This window comes from Chiloscyllium plagiosum, unplaced genomic scaffold (genome assembly GCF_037043375.1).
Source record: "Chiloscyllium plagiosum isolate Xiang-an unplaced genomic scaffold, Cpla_swu_hap1 HiC_scaffold_9, whole genome shotgun sequence".
Taxonomy (NCBI): Eukaryota; Metazoa; Chordata; class Chondrichthyes; order Orectolobiformes; family Hemiscylliidae; genus Chiloscyllium; species Chiloscyllium plagiosum.
The window spans coordinates 21,341,211-21,359,122 of record NW_028270147.1 but is presented as its reverse complement, the minus strand read 5'-3'; the positions used below and the strand labels follow the sequence as shown (position 1 = coordinate 21,359,122).

At 42.8% G+C, this 17,912-nt stretch overlaps 1 protein-coding gene across 5 annotated transcripts in view; it reads left to right on the top strand.

Moving 5' to 3' along the window:
- The first annotated feature begins 205 nt into the window (after positions 1-205).
- Positions 206-17,912, top strand: part of evi5b (ecotropic viral integration site 5b) — a 295,151-nt gene continuing 277,444 nt past the window's right edge. For 2 of the 5 annotated variants that reach the window (XM_043698800.2, XM_087990458.1), the window contains exon 1: positions 206-395. The gene's annotated coding sequence lies outside the window, so the exon portion shown is untranslated. The remainder of the gene's footprint in view (positions 396-17,912) is intronic. The other 3 variants (XM_043698798.2, XM_043698802.2, XM_043698803.2) reach the window with 3 other exon arrangements.

Sequence of the window (17,912 nt, the reverse complement as noted above, 5' to 3'; positions counted from 1 at the left end):
GCGGCCGGGGCGCCATTTGCCTGCGCCGTGGGTGGGTGGGTGGGGGTGGTTTGACTCGCGCGCGCAACCGCGATGGGGCGTGGCCGGAGCCGGAGCGGCTCTTGTATGCATCCTGGGGGGAGGCGTGGTCACTGGGATAGGGGCGGGGCGTTTGCGTCACTCGCTCCGTCCTCTGAGCCTGGGTTGTCTCCATGGGTGGGGGGATGGGAAGAGTGTGTCTCTGGGACAGGGAGCGAATGAGAGGCAGGTTGGCCGGCCAGGAGGAGTAAGGACTGAGCGGACACCGAACTGCAGGCAAGGGAGGCTGCTTGCTGGTGCTCGGATCTATGGAAAGTTAATCTTTAAACCCGCGAGCGAACGGAAGAGAGAGACGGTGTGGGTGAAATATTTCCAAGGTAAGGACCGGCCGTTTAATCATTAACGCCCGGGGTCGGCACCCTCAGGGCCTGCCACCCCCCCCCCCCCCCCCCCGAAACTAACCGCATTAACTGCGGCCGCTGAAGCGGGGCTGGAGGCTGTGGGGTGCAGCAGGGAGCCTCTCGGAGGAGGGAAGTGGAAAGACCCGACTCCTGCTCCCGAAATGGCAGGGATGGTCAGCGGGGAAGAGCCAAGCGGCTGGGGGCGGTGGGGAAGGGGGAGAGTTGACCGTAGGCCCGAGTCTCCCGTCTGCAGCATTTCAGCGGGAGGCCGCCCTGCTCCCAGGGATGGGTATTTCGTTTGGGGACGGACGGAGCTGCCTCTGATCCGCGATGGGATTTCCCTGTTCCTGTGCAATACGCAGTGAATCCGGGCCTGGCTCCAAAAGCGGCACTCGCACCAGTGTCAAGTCTCGCTGCAGATCCTTACAGAACTAACCAGGACGTATTGAAGCTTGCCTGTCACTATAATTCATTATTAATGACTTCGTTGAGTGTTTTTGAGGCACAGGCAAACGGGCGAATTAATTTTTTTTAAGAACACTGAACTTTGTTGCCCATTTTCAATGTACAGTGTTGGATAATGGTTGGGATGGGGAAATGAAATTCAATCAGTGTTTTGCTGCCTGGATGACGTTGAACTAATTACCGCATCACCCTTGGCAACTGAAGTGACATTCTGTGGTGATTTGCAATTTTACAAACATCTTGGTTTGTGGTTTTATTTCTGTGTTGTAGGTGGCACTTTTGAATGTATAAGCCGCTCGTGCACAAAGCTCAATTTTCTTTTACATGATCAGTAATATGAGTTCACAGCACTTGTACATTTTTGGGACCTGGATGAATAACCTTCTCCCGAGCCCGTGGTGTTGAGGCCAATTTTTGCACCTTAATGCTAATCGGTTAACTTTGGCTAGTTCAGGACTGCATGGACATTGAATCTCAAATTCGCCATTTACATTCGCTGACCATAGGTGAGGGTCAAGAGAAACTATAATCTTGCAGGAATCAATGCCTTCGGGTAGGAAGAAAGATGGCATTTGCCAAAGAAAGTTAATGTGTGAGAACCTATTGGTGCGGCAGTTTGCTGTGCGGTCCACATAAAGTTAACCACCTTGAGAACTGTTTGAACTTGCATGTAATGTTGTTTTTCATTAGAAAACTGACAACATTGTGTGCAGTTCGCAAAGTTGCTAGAGTTGGTATGGAATAATGTATTAATACAAATATTAATTTGGAATAATTTTAAAGGTTAATGGTGAGAGATGGCAAAAACAACAGGTTGGTACCTTTTTATAATGTGTGTTTGGAATAGTTTTCTGTGGTTTATGTGGTGCACTTAATTTCTACAGAATTAGAGAATTGTTACAGTGCAGAAGAAGGCCATTCATTCTGTTGTCTCCATCAGCTCTCTGAGCGATTCATTTAATGCTGTTCCCTGTCTTCTCTGTAACCTTGTGCATGCTTCATTTTTAGGTAACAGCCCCTTTTGAATGTTTCAATTTAACCTGCCTCCACCATAATCTCAATGCATTCCAGACTTAACCATTCATTGTTCTCTCTTTAGATCCTTTTAAAAGTCTTTTTAAATCTGTACTGTCTTGTTCTTGATCGTTTTGAGTGGGGAGAGTTTCGCTCTATCTACTCCATCTACCCCATGTGATATGAATATCTCTGTTAAATCTTAGTTCTTTTCCTCCAAGGAAAATAGTCCTACCTTCTCCAATCTATCTAAATAACTGTTTCTTCTTCCCCTGGAACCATTTTAATAAATGTTTTCTTTCTCTCCAGTGTCTTCACGTCCTTCCTAAAGTGTGGCACCCAGAACTGGATGCAGTACTCTAGTTCAGACCAAATGCGTGTCATATGCAAACTTAACAGAAGTCCATTGTTTTTATATGCTGTGCCCATTACTAAAGCTTAGGATATTGTATGTTCTATAAGTTGTGCTGTCAACCGTCGTACCACCTTCAATGACTTCTGTACATTTATGCTCGGGTCTCTCTGCTCCTGCTCCCCCTTTAGAAATGCTGTCTTTATGAGGTCTCCATGTACTTCTGACCAAAGTGAAATATTTCTCTGCATTGAGCTTCACTGCTATCTGTCTTTCCATTTTGCACATTTGTCCTTTGTACTTGAAAGTTCCACAATATCACCCTCTCAGTTAGCAATACTTCCACGTTTTGTGTCTTACATAAGTTTTTAAATTGTGCAGTCTGCACTAAGGTCTAGGCCATTAATATGTTCAGAAAAGTAAAACTCCCAATATTGACTCCCTGGGGAGCTCCATTACAGATGTTTCTGCAGTCTGAGAAAAAAAAATCCATCATAGAATCAGTTATATAGCACAGAAACAGATTTTCCAACTTGTCTGTGCCGACCAGATAGTCTAAAATGAACTAGTTCCATTTGCTTGAATTTGGCCCATATCCCTCCAAACCATTCCTATTCATGTACCTAAACAGAGGCCTTGTAAATATTGTTATATTGTATTTGCTTCCACCATCTCCTCAGGTAGCTTAATCTATACATGTACCACCCTCTACAGGAAAAAATTGCCCCTCCGGTCTTCTAAACCTTTCCCCTCTCACCTTAAACCCATGCTATCTAGTTTTGGAATCCTTAGTCTGGGCAAAAAACACCTTAGCTATTCTCCCTGTCCTTACCTGTCATGATTTTATAAACCTCTATAAGCCCTAGCCTATTCAGCTGCTCCCTAAAACTCAAACTCAAACCCACCACATCCAGACAACATTCTTGTAAATCTTTCCTGAACCCTTTCAAGTTTCACAATATCTTTCCTGTCAACCACCAGTATTTGTTTTCTGTCGTTCAACCAGTTCCATATCCATGTTACTGCTAGCGTTTTTTTTATTCCATGAAGAACTAAACTTGGTTCATTAGTCTGTTTGGCACTGTATCCAACATCTTTTGGCTGTCCGTGTATATCACATCAATACATAGCCCTCACCAAATGTCTCTATCTCTTCCACAAACCTCACGTTAGTTGGAATCAAAGAAGGTTTATGGTACAGAAAGAAGCAACTTGGTCCATTAATTTTGTGCTGAGCCATTTAGTCTTATCCCATTTTCCATTGTTTGATCTGTCACTCTGTGGGTCATTTGAAGTGCACGTCCAGAGACCTTTTCCAAGATTTCTGCCCTGACCTGATAGCAAGTTCCAGAATCCTACAATCCTTTGAGTGAAAAAATATTTCTTCATCTTTCCTCAGCCTTACCACCAGTCACTAAAACTACACTCTCTTAACACTTTGCTTAGTAGACTGATTCCTGGGATGATTAGATTAGATTACATTAGATTAGATTACATTACAGTGTGGAAACAGGCCCTTCGGCCCAACAAGTCCACACCGACCCGCCGAAGCGCAACCCCACCCATGCCCCTACATTTACCCCTTACCTAACACTACGGGCAATTTAGCATGGCCAGTTCACCTGACCTGCACATCTTTGGACTGTGGGAGGAAACCGGAGCACCCGGAGGAAACCCATGCAGACACGGGGAGAATGTGCAAACTCCACACAGTCAGTCGCCTGAGGTGGGAATTGAACCCGGGTCTCAGGCGCTGTGAGGCAGCAGTGCTAACCACTGTGCCACCGTGCCACTCAAAAAGCGCGGACTAACTTATGAGGCGATGTTGAATCGGTTAGGATTATATTCACTGGCGTTCAGAAAAAGGAGGTGGGATCTCATTGAAACCTATAAAAGTCTAACAGGACCAGTCTGGGCAGATGCAGGAAGGATGTTCATGGTTGGAGAACCTGGTGTCACAGGTCTAAAGGTGTTGAGTAAATCATTGGGACTGAGATGAAGAGAAATGTCTTCAGCCAGAGAGTGATAAGCCTATGGAATTCTCTAACATAGAAAGCAGTCGAGGCCAAAACATTGTATGATTTCAATAAAGAGATCAAAGTATTGGGGGAGGTGGGAAGCAAGAATAGCTTGTTGAGTTGGATGATCACTCATGATCATCATGAATGGCAGAGCAGGCTAGAAGGCCTGAATGGCCTACTCCTGCTCCTGTATATATTTCTAAAATAAATAGACCCTTACCACACACTGTACCAGATCCCTCCGTCAATTTTATACTTCTCAGTCAAATCTCTTTTCCACTTAGTCTGTTCCAAGGAGAAGAACCCCAGTGTATACAATCTTACCTTACAGCTGCAATTTAAATCTCTATAACAGTCTGTCATGCAATTACAACCTTTCATAGAGGTTCAATGATAACCACTGGATGTCGGTAGTAGTGAATTCAATGGTGGTAATGTCATTGAATGTCGAGGGGTGATGGTTAGATTCTTGCTTGTTGGAAGTGATCACACATGCTCTTGTTTGGTGAGAATGTGACTTGCCACTTGTCAGCCTGGATGTTGTCTTGGTCTTGCTGCATTTGGACAGAGACTGCTTCAGTATCCAAATTATGACTATCGCTGAAAATTGTGCAATCATCATTGAACATCATCAGTTCTGGCTGACGATAGGCAATTTCCTAGGGTCCTGCTCTAAATTAAATTTAGCATGGCCAATTCACCTGACCTTCACATCTTCGGACTGTAGGAGGAAACCCACGCTGACACGGGGAGAATGTGCAAACTCCACACAGACAGACAGATACCTGAGGCTGGAATTGAACCTGGGTTCCTGGTGCTGTGAGGCAGCAATGCTAATCACTGAGCCACCGTGCCGCCTACTCAATGTACTGCAGCCTCCCCGGTGGGGAATTGAACCCGGTCTCCCGCGTGACAGGCGGGGATATTCTCCTTGACCACCTTCATTTAGGAAAGGAAATCTGCTGTCCTTATCTGGTCTGGCATGCATGTGCCTATAGATGCATAACATTACGGGTGACTCTTAACTGCCCTCTGAAATGGTCTAGCAAACCACTCAGCTTTGTCAAAACTGCTAAAAAGTCAAAGAAACAAACTTGAACGCAGAACCATGCATCAACCTAAACATTAGAAAAGACCATGGTAAACAGCTCTGATGACCCTGCAAAGTCTTCCTCACCAACAAATCTGTACTTGTGCCAAAATTGGGACAACTGGCTAGTTAAACAATAGCCTCATAGGCAAACAGGTGGAGTTATACCCAACAGAATGTCCGGACACCACCTTCACAATCCCTAGTTATGTTCTGTCCAACAGTAGCACCAACCCAGAACTCTGAACTCCCGTCTCTGTGCACATGGGCAATTGTTCTCTCTCCCTGCCAGGATCCAGAATAAAGATGAAGGAAGTAAAACTATACTGTGTCTCTGAGCATTTTGCTTCAACTGAGGGGAGAAATGGGATGACATTACCATCATGCCAGGAGATAAATCCTAGTTTATGAAAGAATGGAGGAACAGCACCGGGAATTTCTAAAAATCAAGGGCCAACGTTGTGAAGCTACAACACAGGATTACTTGCATACCAAATAATGAGAGCTACATGCAAAAGACAGTGTGAAGTGATTCCACAACAAATGCATCAGATTGAGGCTCTGCAGCTCTGCCACATCCTGGCATGAATTATGATAGAAGTTAAACTCACAGAAACAATTTATGTCTGGGAATATCTCCATTTTTAACAATGAGGAAGCCTACAGCATTAATGTAAAAGACAAGACTGAAACATTTGGACCTATCTTCAGCCAGAATGATTCATCTCAGCCTCCTCCTAAGTCCCAGCAGCAGAGCTGCTAGGCTTCAACCATTGCAATTCACTCCATATTACATGAAGACTCAAAAATTAAGGCAAACAAATCGTGAAAACTAGCACTATGCCAGTGGGCTATGATGAGCTGGCACAAAAGAGGAGTTATGGTTAGGGCAGATTAGTTGTGATCTTGTTGAATTTGAGGTGAGGGGTAGGTTGCTTGAGAAGCTAAATTTCCAGCTTCTATTTCTTATGTAAAAGACATTAGTAAATCAGATGGGTTTTTATAACCACTGACAATGGTTACGTGGATGCCATTCGATAAGCTTTTAATTCCAGATTTTCATTGAATTCCAATTTCACCATCTGTTAATGATGGATTTGAGCCCATGTTCCCAGAAGAGGAATAATAGTTATACTATCCACAATTTCTACTGTTTCTTTGCTCAGTGTCCTTGGATGCAATTCGTAAAAGTTCCAAAGTCACCATCTTCTAAACATGGGTCAAAATCCTGGAGCTCCCTTCCCAGTGACTTTGGTTGTACCTACACTGCAGCAATTCGAGGAATCAGCTCATCGCCACCTGGACAAGGGTAACTAGGGATGGGAATAAATAATGGCCTAGCCAGCAATGCCTACATCCTATGAATTTTTTTAAAAAAAAAGTCTTATCTGGTCTTGGTCCCTTATCCACTCTCTGCACGGGCAACCTATCCAATTGTATCTCCTTTTCAGTTTATTATTGGCTTTCTGTGCAACATTCTGAATAAAACTATGGAAAACAGCCATCCTTTTCCCACTTCAATATCAATGTTGCAAAGAAATCCAGCAATAAACTTGTTTTTCCATACTTAACTAGGAGAATATTGACTGTTGAACTGAAATTTGACAGGTTCATATTACTGAAGAAAATATATTGTCAACATGTTAATTTTTCTCTAATTTTCTTGGCATTCTGAAAGACCTTGCTCTGTGAAATGGTTTCATGGGCAGAAATTCAAGCAGCTCATTGAATCATTCTAATTAGTGCCAGTCAACAGACAATTAGATCTGGCATTATAACTAATTTTGACCTTTATTCAACTTATGAATTCAGGGGTGCTTTTTAACTGAAGTTTGCAGCAGGATTGGAAATGCTGTTTATCGTCTTGACCTTCTCCTCCAGAGTGCCATTGGTCTCGTTGAACCTTCAGTTCTTACTATAAAGTTCAGGATTTTTTGCCGTAGGAATAGGTAGGTTAGTTAATAAGCTGCTCCTATTGGTTGGGGATTCTAGAACTCGGGAGCACAATCTGAGAAATAGGACCAGACTGTTCAGGAGAGCTGTTAGGAAGCACTTCTGTACACAAGGGTGGTTGATGTTCGAAACTTGCTTCCACGAACAGCAATGCGTGCCAGGCCGGCTGATAATTTTAAATCTAAGGGAGATAAATTTTAAGCAAAGGTATGAAGGGATATGGTTTAAAGGCAAGTATGTGCAGTTTGGCCACAGATCTGTCATGATCTTTGAATTGGAGAATAGGCTTGAGCTGAACCTTCTGCACCTATATTGCAACCAGCAAATGGAGAGGAGGATCCATTCAACCAGGACTCTGTTTCTCCTGATGTGCTGGTCAGTGCATTTCCTCACTGTTCTGTCTGTGCAGTCAATAAAGTTTTAAATAGTGTAATTTTAATTCAAGACCATTTCTGTTAAACCAAAGTATTTGCTGTTATGGAATTTGTACAATTCAATGTACCTGTCAGACGGGGACATTCCGTTTTGGTGATCAATTTAACCAGTAGCACAAATGAGATTTGCTGATAACACATTTTGAGTAGCTGTCAATCAACTTTTGCCACCTTTTGTTTTGTTCCACTAGTATCGTTAAAAATTGGCAATGTGAGCTGATCACTGAGCACTGACCAGCAATTCAAATAACTCCCCTGTTTACGTAGTTGGTTAGTGCTGCATTGTATTCTTCTCAGTGTTGATATTGGATTAAATCAGAGGGGAGGCTTTGAGTACCCATTTAAGTTTTGGCGAATGCTGATTAGACTTGAGTCACTGCAGCAGCCTGGTGCAATGGAAAATCTGCGCTTTGGGCTCAAACTGGTGTTTCCAATTGTTTTGAATTTAGTGTTTCTATGATTATCTATGTTGACCTGTGATTCTGCTGAATGCAAGGCACATACTGCAAACTATTAAGTGAACCTATTTCTTATTTCTGGACCAAAAAGGTTAAATACATGGAATTACATTTCAGTAAGACTTACAATGGGCACTGACAACAATTATATTGACGTTCACAGGAGCAGTGTAACTTGTGCAGTGGCATGGAAGCTTAGACATAACTAACAACATGTCACATTTAGAGTACTGTTTCTGATAATGCAATGTTCAACTTTGTGCAGAAGATACACTGTTGAACTGGAGCATCTTTTCAGATACAGATTAGTGGATAGTAGTTAAATATACTCATTACTGTGATAATCAAGGTGTGTGTAGTAGTTGGTTTTGAACAATTGCTTTGGTGAAGCTCTCACTTGTCGCATTGCAAACCTGGGCTTCATTTTCTGATCCATAGTTGAGAGATATCCAGGGTGTAATAATTTATAACTATTGGTACCAACTGGTGGTTTAGGAACTGAGTGGGTGTTCTCTTCTATGATTAAAATCATAGAATTTTTAAAAATATATATTTGAACAGTGTATTTAGCCAACTCTTTGTAAACTTTGTACAATAAAGATGAGTTTGGCTGAATTTTTTACCAAAACAATTACTCCTGTATTTTGTTTGCTCTCCTCTGTTCATTATTTATGCAGTCAGTGATCTGAAGATGATGTGGTGTGTTTGTTTTGGAATGTAACTGTATACTGTAAAATATAATTATTTTGTGATATTAATCCAAATAGTACAGCCTGGAATAGTGTTTTTGGAAATGTTTATTGACTGGTCATCTGGCATGTTATACAGTTGATCAGTGGTTAAAGTGGAATTTATTTTGAAGGGGTGCTTACTCTTGACTTGAATCTTTTACCCCATTTAAAACTGCCTGAAGTTTGGAAGCTTAATTTTAAACCCTGGTTTTATCAAACTGGAGTAAGATTGGTTTGTGAATGGCAATGAGACCAGAGTCAGTCTGCATAGAATTTTTTTTGGCATTTAGAAACAGAGTTTATTTTCTAATACTGCCTGCTCATGAAGTCTTAATTTTGAGACTATGCACTGTTGCTCGTTTGATCTTTGTGCCTGTAAACTTTTTCTTCAATGTTTGTTTTCATTTTAGCTGAGCACAGGTTTGCTGGAATTTTGCTAACTAATTTTCAGCCATCGCCGGGCTGCTATGCTTAGTGTTTAGAGACCAAATGATCTTTACATGTTCTGATTTTCAGTATTCACGATGTTCAATCTTTTCAAAATTAATGTTCATTGCTTCTAAAGTCACCTCGAGATCAGTTGTTTAATTTAAAACTAGCCTTTATCTTGATTTTCTTTCACTCCTTGTCCAATTTTTTCATCCAGTATGCTTGGAACTCTGTATTTGAATATATGGTTTGGATAATCCTTTGAGCTGGTGTGTTGTTCTTGAATTATTGCAGTTCGTTTATTCACATTAAGGTTCTTCGTATTCAGTGTAATGAGATATGTCTTAATGTTTCCAGTGCTTGCTTTCCTTCCTAATGGAAAATGCTGGATTAAGTTCACAACACTGCTTTCTTCTCTTTTCTGGCTTGGGAATGCTTCAATCACATTTCTCTCAATGACAGGAAACTGGGAGAGACAAAGCCAAACAGCCAAGATGAATAGTTTTAAAATAATTCTGTAAAATGCTTTACATTTGCGGATAATCATATCACACCTTAATCTGGATCATTAATTTAGATTGTAACAGGCAAAACAATAATTGGTGTAGGACTCTGTTAGTAACTGGTTTTTGTACTTACTTATTTCAGTATTAACAACTTTCCGCTTCTGCATGCAATAATACAATCAATTTTGGAACTCTTTTCTGTCCAAAACTACTTTCACCTGAGGTGTTAGACCTTGTCTACAGCTTTGTAATGTCATAAAGATCAGTCTGTTACAATCTTTGCAAATTGGTGATTTGTGTTAATTAATACCTTAGCAGCATTGCAGCTTTTTTTTTGTTTGAAACACCGCATTGTTTGGGTAAGTTAAATGGAGTTTGAAAGTGGTAAATTAGGAATTATATATTTGGAAATCCAATTAGAAACTATTAACATTGACAGAAGTCTGAATACCTAATTTTAACCAACATAATGGTACCAAAAAGTTATGCTTTGTTTTTAGACAAAGCATAAATGTTTGTACACAGGACAAGTTGAACAAAGCAGATATAAATATAAGCCATGCCACACATGTCAGTTCTTTTGGTTCACTTGCTTGTTACTTCTCTCAGGAATACTTGTTTAAGATGTTGTATATTAGTTATTTATATCTTTAGGTATTTATTAACTATGCAGTGGTTCCATGAAGAATTTTCCTTGGCTGAGATATAACTTTGATTTACCAATTCTTGACTGTAGACATCCAATACCTGTTTTGGGTATTTTTCCAACAGTTCCAAAATAATCTGCATGTTGATTTCTTTGACAGAAAAGTCTACAGTTTTAAATTAGGCAATTTTCCAGTTCCTGTTTCCTCCTAAAATTTTGGCGAAAGGTTAAGTCTTCTCCCACCTTCCATATGATGAACGGTGAGATTAGATTTTTTACTGTGTTTGTAGTACAGGTCCAAACACCATTTATTTTGGCTACCTTCTCACAGTAAACCACAAAAACATGAAGTCCAAACTGTGACTGAGTCTCTCAACAAACATTTTGATAAATTGAAACCCAGAGTAACTCCTTAAGCTTAAACTATCCCTTTGTCGACATTGCCTGCTATAGAAAATCTTCAAAGAAATTTCTGTACGTACTGTGTAAAAGGTGTTTAAAAACTTAATTTTTGGACTTGACTTTCTCAGGTGAGATGTTAAAGGGGGTGAAATCTACTCTTTCCCATTACCTCGTTATCATAGAGTTGGCAGCTTGGAGACTGTTCCTGCCAACCTTGACCCCAAGAATAGGATAAAAAGAGGCAAGGAGAATCTTTATTATTACTTTTTATTTTGGTCAGGCATTAACTTCTGTATGCTGAACTCTTTAAATTTATCAAATTCATCCAAAGCGAAACACACACACTTACTTTGTGTTCTTAGTACTAAAAAAAAAGCAGCAGAGTATATACTGAGCATGAGAGAAAATTGAATGAAAGAATTTTTTTCAGCTTCACAACCAAATAATGTGTCCCAACCTGCTGCTTGACTTGTGTCAAAGTGTGGATAGTCACATTAGCATTGACATAGCATTCTACAACTAATCATTTTCTGTGCCATAATTTTGAATTTATTGAATTATTTGATGGCAGTCTCCATTCTAATTTAATTCCAGTCCTCCATTACGCATTCACACAAGATAGCTAACACTGGAGCCCACTTGCTGCCTCTTTCGGTGAATGCTTGCCTTCAGTTTTTTTCTGCTGTTCTTGAATGGCATGTTTAGAGGCACATCCAAAAATTAAGCAAGGCTGGTTAGACCACCACGAATCACTGTGGTATCATTATTTTGCAATCTCATTTCAACAACGTAATTTACAAATTGACTTTAGTTATATATGACTATACAACATAAAGCCATATAGCACAGAACCAGATGCTTTGATCCAACTCGTTTGTGCTGACCAGATATCCTAAACTAAACTAGTCCCATTTGCCAGCATTTGGCCCATATCCCCTTCAACCTTTCTTATTCATGGCCTCATTCAGTTGCCTTTTTTGTTTGTAAATGTTTTTATTGAGAAAAAAGATTTTAAATTTTTTACACTCTTTTGTAGTGATTTTGTAACAGCCTTATAATGACAATAATAACAGAAAATAAACTACTACTCTGCTCCACAAACCACTGGGGGGAGAGAGAAACAAACCTACAAAAACTACAATTCTCAAAGAAGATTGATGAGGACAGAGCAGTAGATGTAATCTATATGGACTTTTGTAAGGCTGTTCGACAAAGTTCCCCATGGGAAACTCATTAGCAAGGTTAGATCTCATGGAATACAGGGAGAACTAGCTATTTGGAAACAGAACTGGCTCAAAGGTAGAAGGCGGTGGTGGTGGAGGGTTGTTTTTCAGACTGGAGGCCTGTGACCAGTGGAGTGCCACAAGGATCGGTGCTGGGTCCTCTACTTTTCGTCATTTACATAAATGATTGGATGCGAGCATAAGAGGTACAGTTAGTAAATTTGCAGATGACACCAAAATTGGAGGTGTAGTGGACAGCGAAGAGGGTTACCTCAGATTACAACAGGATCTGGACCAGATGGGCCAATGGGCTGAGAAGTGGCAGATGGAGTTTAATTCTGATAAATGTGAGGTGCTGCATTTTGGGAAAGCAAATCTTAGCATGACTTATACACTTAATGGTAAGGTTCTAGGGAGTGTTGCTGAACAAAGAGACCTTGGAGTGCAGGTTCATAGCTCCTTGAAAGTGGAGTCGCAGGTAGATAGGATAGTGAAGAAGGCACTTGGTATGCTTTCCTTTATTGGTCAGAGTATTGAGTACAGGAGTAGGGAGGTCATATTGCTGTACAGGACACTGGTTAGGCCACTGTTGGAATATTGCATGCAATTCTGGTTGTCTTCCCATCAAAAAGATGTTGTGAAACTTGAAAGAGTTCAGAAAAGATTTCTAAGGATGTTGCCAGGGTTGGAAGGTTTGAGCTGTAGGGAGAGGCTGAACAGGCTGGGGCTGTTTTCCCTGGAGCGTCAGAGGCTGAGGGGTGACCTTATAGAGGTTTACAAAATTTATGAGGGGCATGGATAGGATAAATAGGCAAAGTCTTTTCCCTGGGGTCAGGGAGTCCACAACTAGAGGGCATAGGTTGAGGGTGAGAGGGAAAAGATGTAAGAGATCTAAGGGGCAACCTTTTCACGCAGAGGATGGTACATGTATGGAATGAGCTGCCAGAGGATGTGGTGGAGGCTGGTACAATTGTAACATTTTAAGAGGCATTTGGAGGTATATGAATTAGGAAGGGTTTGGAGGGATAGAACATAGAACATAGAAGAATACAGCGCAGTACAGGCCCTTCGGCCCTCGATGTTGCGCCGATCCAAGCCCACCTAACCTACACTAGCCCACTATCCTCCATATGCCTATCCAATGCCCGCTTAAATGCCCATAATGAGGGAGAGTCCACCACTGCTACTGGCAGGGCATTCCATGAACTCACGACTCGCTGAGTAAAGAACCTACCCCTAACATCTGTCCTATACCTACCCCCCCTTAATTTAAAGCTATGCCCCCTTGTAATAGCTGACTCCATACGAGGAAAAAGATTCTCACTGTCGACCCTATCTAAACCCCTAATCATCTTATACACCTCTATCAAGTCACCCCTAAACCTTCTTTTCTCCAAAGAAAACAACCCCAAGTGCCTCAGCCTTTCCTCATACGATCTTTCTACCATACCAGGCAACATCCTGGTAAACCTCCTCTGCACCCGTTCCAGTGCCTCCACATCCTTCCTATAGTATGGTGACCAAAACTGCACACAATACTCCAGATGTGGCTGCACCAGAGTCTTATACAACTGCAACATGACCTCAGTACTCCGGAACTCAATTCCTCTACCAATAAAAGCCAGTACGCCATATGCCTTCTTCACCGCACTATTTACCTGGGTGGCAACTTTCAAAGATTTGTGTACATGGACACCAAGATCCCTCTGCTCATCCACACTACCAAGTATCCGACCGTTAGCCCAGTACCCCATCTTTTTATTACTCTTACCAAAGTGAATCACCTCACACTTACCTACATTGAACTCCATTTGCCACCTTTCTGCCCAGTTCTGCAGCTTATCTATATCCCGCTGTAACCTGCCACATCCTTCCTCACTGTCTACAACTCCTCCGACTTTCGTATCATCCGCAAACTTGCTCACCCAACTTTCTAACCCCTCCTCCAGGTCATTTATAAAAATGACAAACAGCAATGGTCCCAAAACAGATCCTTGCGGAACACCGCTAGTGACGGCACTTCAAGATGAACCTTTGCCATCAACTACTACCCTCTGTCTTCTTCCAGCCAGCCAACTCCTAATCCAAACCTCCAACTCACCCTCAATGCCATACCTCCGTATTTTTTGCAGTAGTCTACCATGGGGAACCTTATCAAACGCCTTACTAAAATCCATATACACCACATCTACTGCTTTCCCCTCGTCCACCTCCTTAGTCACCTTCTCAAAGAATTCAATAAGGTTTGTGAGGCACGACCTGCCCTTCACAAAACCATGCTGACTGTCCTTCACAAAACCATGCTGACTGTCCTTGATCACATTATTCCTATCCAGATGTTCATAAATCCTATCCCTTACAATTCTCTCTAAGATTTTGCCCACAACAGAAGTGAGACTCACCGGCCTATAGTTACTAGGGTTATCCCTACTCCCCTTCTTGAACAAGGGAACCACATTTGCTAGCCTCCAATCTTCTGGCACTACTCCTGTAGACAACGAGGACATAAAAATCAAGGCCAATGGCTCTGCAATCTCCTCCCTTGCTTCCCAGAGAATCCTAGGATAAATGCCATCAGGCCCAGGGGACCTATCTATTTTCACCCTTTCCAGAATTTCCAACACCTCTTCTCTGCATACCTCAAAGCCATCCATTCTGCTTAATTGTGACTCAGTACTCACATTGACAACAATGTCCTGTTCCTGATTGAATACTGACGAAAAGTATTCATTCAGTGTCTCCCCAATCTCTTCAGCCTCCACACGCAACTTCCCACTACTATCCTTGACTGGACCTATTCCTACCCTAGTCATTCTTTTATTCCTGACATACCTATAGAAAGCCTTAGGGTTTTCCCTAATCCTACCAACTAAGGACCTTTCATGTCCCCTCCTTGCTGCTCTTAGCTCTCTCTTCAGGTCCTTCCTGGCTACCTTATAACTCTCAATCGCCCCAATTGAACCTTCACGCCTCATCTTTACATAGGCCGCCCTCTTCCATTTAACAAGGGATTCCAATTCCTTATTAAACCACGGCTCCCTCACACGACCCTTTCCTCCCTGCCTGACGGGCACATACTTATCAAGGACACTCAATAGTTGCTCCTTGAACAAGCTCCACATATCAATTACACCCTGTTTTTAAAAATTCTCAAGGTCAAGGACCAGGCTCGCAGGAAAGTAGTCTGACACAGAACAAACAGCCAAGAGGCGAGTCTGCTAGAATATAGTTTTATTCCCCGCAGTGTCCCCACCACCAGTCTCGTACTTACAACGGGTCTGGCTTATACTCACTCTACATGTTACCAAAACTGGGAGCCGTCAGTTCTCGTAGAGCGGTTGCCAACAACCCACGCTCGGCGGTTAAACGTAACCCCGGAGCAGACTCTACCGAACTGGAGACTTCTCCAGCTGATATACCCTTTTCCAGATATAAACATTCATGTGAACAGCAGAGCAAGGCTAAAAAACACATTCCATTCTGGTTACATACAGATAAGAAGATTCACACGGGAAGGTGTATAACAAGATTCACACGGGACTAAGCGACACCTTCCATTTTCGGTTAGATTCACACATGTATTGGGACACAATTTTAACCCTTTCACCACATTCCACTGCTTGGCCCAATACATGTGTTGCATAATGATTCACACATGTATTGGGACATAATTTTACACCACACACCCTTGCCTTGAAGCTTACTTTTCCAGGCCACACATCCTAAGTCATGCCTCACAGCATCATAATTTCCCTGCCCCCATCTATAACTCTTGCCCTGTAGTGCACACTTATCCCCCTCCATCACTGGAGTAAAAGTCACCGAATTGTGGTCACTGTCCCCAAAGTGCTCACCTACCTCTAATTCTAACACCTGGCCTGGTTCATTACCCAGAACCAAATCCAGTATGGCCTCACCTCTTGTTGGCCTATCTACATATTGTGTCAGGAAACCCTCCTGCACACATTGGACAAACACTGACCCATCTAATGAACTTGAGCTATCGCTTTCCCAATTAATATCAGGAAAGTTAAAGTCCCCCATAACAACCACCCTATTACTTTCACTCTTCTCTTGAATCATCCTCGCAATCCTTTCTTCTACGTTTCTAGGACTATTAGGAGGCCTGTAAAAAACTCCTAACAGGGTGAGCTCACCTTTCCTATTCCTAACCTCAGCCCAAACTACCTCAGATGGCGAGTCTTCATCCATCGTCCTTTCCACAGCTGTAATACTATCTTTGACAAGCAATGCCACACCTCCCCCTCTTTTACCCCCACCTCTGACCCTACTAAAACATTTAAACCCTGGAACCTGCAGCAGCCAATCCTGTCCCTGTTCTACCCATGTCTCCGTAATAGCCACAACATCGAAGTCCCAGGTACCAACCCACGCTGCAAGTTCACCTACCTTATTTCGTATACTTCTTGCATTGAAGTATACACACTTCAAACCACTTTCCTGTTTACAGACACCCTCCTTTGAAATTGCTGCCATGTTCCTAACCTCCCTACACTCCAGGTCCTGCACCCTAAAGCTACAGTCTGGGTTCCCATGCCCCTGCAGAGTTAGTTTAAACCCCCCCCCAAGAGCACTAGCAAACCTCCCACCAAGGATACTGGTGCCCCTCAGGTTCAGGTGTAGACCATCCTGTTTATAGAGGTCCCACCTTCCCCAGAAAGAACCCCAGTTATCCAAATACCGGAATCCCTCCCTCCTGCACCATCCCTGTAGCCACGCATTTAACTGTTCTCTCTCCCTATTCCTCGACTCTCTATCACGTGGCACGGGTAACAAACCAGAGACGACAACTCTGTTCGTTCTAACTTTGAGCTTCCAACCTAGCTCCCTGAAAGCCTGCCTAACATCCTCAGTGCTCCTCCTACCTATGTCATTGGTGCCAATGTGGACCACGACTTCGGGCTGCTCCCCCTCCCCCTTAAGGACCCGGAAAACACTATCAGAGACATCACGTACCCTTGCACCTGGGAGGCAACATACCAAACGTGAGTCTCTCTCGTTCCCACAAAACCTCCTATCTGTGCCCCGAACTATCGAGTCCCCAATTAGTATTCCTCTGCTCTTCTCCACCCTTCCCGTCTGAGTAACGGGGACAGGCTCCGTGCCAGAGGCCTGAGCCCCGTTACTTGCCCCTGGTAAGTCGTCCCCCCCACAAGTATCCAAAACGGTATACTTGTTCTTGAGGGGAACGGCCGCAGGGGGTCCCTGCACTGGCTGCTTCCTCCCAGTCCCCCTCACTGTCACCCATCTATCTGCCATCTTTGGAGTTACTACTTCCCTAAAGCTCCAATCTTTGACCCCCTCTGCCTCCCGAATGATCCTAAGTTCATCCAGCTCCAGTTCCCTAACACGGTCTTGGAGGAGCTGGAGATGGGTGCACTTCCTGCAAGTGTTTTCAGCAGGGACGTCCATGGCATCCCTCACCTCAAACATGTTGCAAGAGGAACATTGCACTGCCTTCACTGCCATCCCTCTGAAAGTAACCTTTTGTAAAAAAAAAAACTGGGTCTAAAGAATACAACAAGCAAAATGCAGCACTTACCTACTTACCACAATGGGTCTTATTATTTAGGTTAGAGGAGGAGGGCGGGTGGGAGACACTACCTCTGTAGTGCCTCGGGTTCTTCTCCTACGCGCTTTTAAAGGGAAAAAAACCTACCCGGCTGCCCCTCTGGTCTTCGTCACTTCCCCCTGCTGCTCCCGCTCTTTCTGTAAAGAGAGAAAAAAACACCGCTGCCCGCTACCGGT